Below are 3,095 nucleotides of genomic sequence, written 5' to 3'. Positions count from 1 at the left end.
AGGCTCGTAACCTTACTCCAACAAATAATTCAGTAGAATTCTGAGCTTTGTCCTATTTTGGAAGCAATTCTTTTTTCAATAATACTGCCTGACGTTCCTTGTGGTAGATTTAGTTTTTTTCACTTTAAACAATGATTCTGAAATTATTGTAATAATATCCATTGATTCGCAACTTCTCATAACTGACAACAGTATTCCCCAAATTGGGTAAAACTCTATATATTATGCGTCCGTGTCAATATGCTCTGTTTGTGCACTAAGAACTATGAAGATAGAAAAAAGTTCATAATATAAATTTGAAGTGCGGCTGATGTAAATTTGAAGTGCGGCTGATGTAAATTTTCTATTTCAGTTTTATTGGTTTGGCTTGTATTTTATAAGATTTCTGGAGTTAACCAAACTGCTGCAGTATATTTACATTCAGTTCTGATTTCAGACGGATCAGTGAACGGGATTGTTTCGTCGTACAATTTGATCGAACAATTGGATTAGCTGGCCTAGTTACGAATTACGATCAATCTATTTTGAGATTAAGCATCATCTCTTCGTTTGGCGATCTTGAAGGCGCCGAGCAATGTGGCTAGCCGCGACGGCGACGGCAGCGGCACCAGTGCCAGGCCTTCCCGGAGGCAGTAGTCCTAGATCTCCAGCACGGACACGACGAGGCTGAACTCAGGGCGTCTCACCGGCTTGTCGGACCAGCACTTCTCGATGAGGGCGTTGATCGCCGAAGGGCACCACGGCGAGAGCGGCGGCCTGGCGTTCCTGTCGACGACGGCGTACGCCGCCTGCATGGGGTTCAGGTCCTGGAACGGCAGGAGGCAGGTGGTGAGCTCCCACAGCACGACGCCGAAGCTGTACACGTCCACCTTGCGGCTGCAGCGCCTGCCGCGGATCATCTCCGGCGCCATCCACCGGTACGTGCCCGTCGGGGACGTGCGCTTCTCGGCGCCGCCGGTCGCCACGAGGCAGGACGAGCCCAGGTCGGCAACCTTGACGCGCCCACCGCCGTCGAGTAGCAGGTTCTGCGACTTGAGGTCCCGGTGCACGACGCCCTCCGCGTGGAGGCACTCCATGCCGCGGGCGACGTCGAGCGCGAGGCGGACGACCGTCTCCGGCGGAAGCGAGTAGTGCTCCCGGCCGTGCAGATACGCGCTCAGCGTGCCGCCCGGCATGAGCTCCGTGACGACGCAGTACGACGGCGGCTCCCGGCACGCGGCGACGAGGCGGACGACGTTGGGGTGGCGGCGCAGCCGCGACAGGACGGTCACCTCGGCGTCGAACTGCGCCTCCACGTCCCCCCGTCCCAGCTCGCCGTCCGGCGCCGCCGCGCGCGTCATCTTCACGGCCACCGCCTGCCCCGCGTAGACGCCGCGGTAGACGCGGCTGTTGCACCCCGAGGCGATCTTGCCCCCGAGGAGCAGCCTCGGCCGGACCGCCGTCCACGGCTGCAGCCCCGCCGCCGCTCTCCGCAGCGGCGGCCGCGGCTTCCCGCTGTGCTTCCCCGTCGCCTTGGTCCTCGTCTCCGAGTCCAGCGGCGACACGGCCAGTCGCCGCCGGCGCGCCCGGAGGAACGAAGCCACCGTGGGATCAAGAAAGCAAAGAAGTGGTAGATGCGGGCGAAGCCGGAGGACCCAAGCGGCCACGGCTTATATCCATCGATCTGCACTTGCGCGGCAACAAAACGAACGGTTTTCGCAACGAGATTGCACGGGCTGTTGTCATACAGTTAGTTAGAGTAGAATTCGTATTGGTCGTACTTATACACCTCCCTCGAGTTTATTTTATCAGGAAAACAAAGCTAAAATAACTTTTTAATGTAAAATAACTGGTGGTATCAGCTAGGTACGTTCAAGAAGGGGCTATTGCATAACTAACCTTGTTTTGAACCCTAACTATGCATTTGACATTATTTTTTTCACTTTACAGATTTCACCCCATTTTTTAAAAACGAAGGCACCGTTTGACCCTGCTACGTGACTGCCGGAAGTTAGATGTAGAAAAAAATAAAAGGCCATACGAAAAGACCAAAATGCCCTTGCTCTCAAACCCTATCTTCTATCTCTCTCACCCTCTCTGACCGATAGGCGCAAGGAGGCAAGCGGGGGTTGTGGCGGCGAGCGGCGGCGGCCGGCGGGGGCAGCACGTGCCCGCGGAGGATCCAGCTCCAAACCTCCCCCCTTCCGCACGGAGTCCGACAGCAACAACACGCCGCCGCCGTGCCGCGCGGGCCACCACGTGTCGTGCACGCTGCCGACCTCGGCGGGTGGCCGCGTCTTCCTCTCCTCGGCCTTCTCCGCGTGGTCCCACTACGTCTCCCACGTGCTCGCCAGCCTCTCCCTGGCGCTCGCCGACTCGGCCTTCCTCGCGCCGCTCCGCGCGGTGCACCCACGCCTCCCCATCGCAGCCCTCGCCGACGCGCTCGCGGCCCAGGCGTCCGATTTGGCGGCCGACCTCACGCCGCCGTCTAAACTGTACTACCTCCATCCCTAAATATTTGACGTCGCTGACTTTTTAAAGTATGTTCGACCATTCGTCTTATTCAAAAAATTTACACAACTACTAATTATTTTTATATTATTTTATTTGTTGTTAAGTATACTTTTATACGTACATATAACTTTACATATTTTATTAAAAAAATTAAATAAGAAGAATGGTCAAACGTGTATAACAAAGTTAACGGTGTCAAACATTTAGTAACCGAGGGAGTATTTTACTACTAGCATATGTGATGCAAACGACAGCTTGAACTGTATCTTCGCTGAAGAGGATTGCGGAATATGGTATTTGTTAATTGCTTTGATGTAAAACTCATTTACAACTCATGAGAATTTTGTTTAAATTAATCAAATGTTAGTTGAATTTAGTTCAAATTTTAGTTGAATTTTACTACATTTGTCAATTTAATCAAAGTTCACTCGAATATCAAACAAGTTTGTCTCAAATAGTAAATTAGTTGTTACATAGTATAGATGTATAAAATTGGGCCAAATGTGCAATAAGCATTTACAAGTAGGGTTAAATCTGTAAGGGTAAAAACGTCCATTTATGTCTCATTTAACACCGTTAAGCTCACTTAACGGACTAGGGCC

At 52.1% G+C, this 3,095-nt stretch overlaps 1 pseudogene; it reads right to left on the bottom strand.

Annotated features, from left to right (window-relative positions):
- Positions 1-530: 530 nt before the first annotated feature.
- Positions 531-2,402, bottom strand: LOC102703508 (annotated as a pseudogene).
- Between the last annotated feature and the right edge of the window lie 693 nt (positions 2,403-3,095).

The sequence above is a fragment of the Oryza brachyantha genome, chromosome 7, assembly GCF_000231095.2.
Source record: "Oryza brachyantha chromosome 7, ObraRS2, whole genome shotgun sequence".
NCBI classification, from domain to species: Eukaryota; Viridiplantae; Streptophyta; class Magnoliopsida; order Poales; family Poaceae; genus Oryza; species Oryza brachyantha.
The sequence above is the reverse complement of the archived record's forward strand: the minus strand, read 5'-3'. Positions and strand labels throughout refer to the sequence as shown.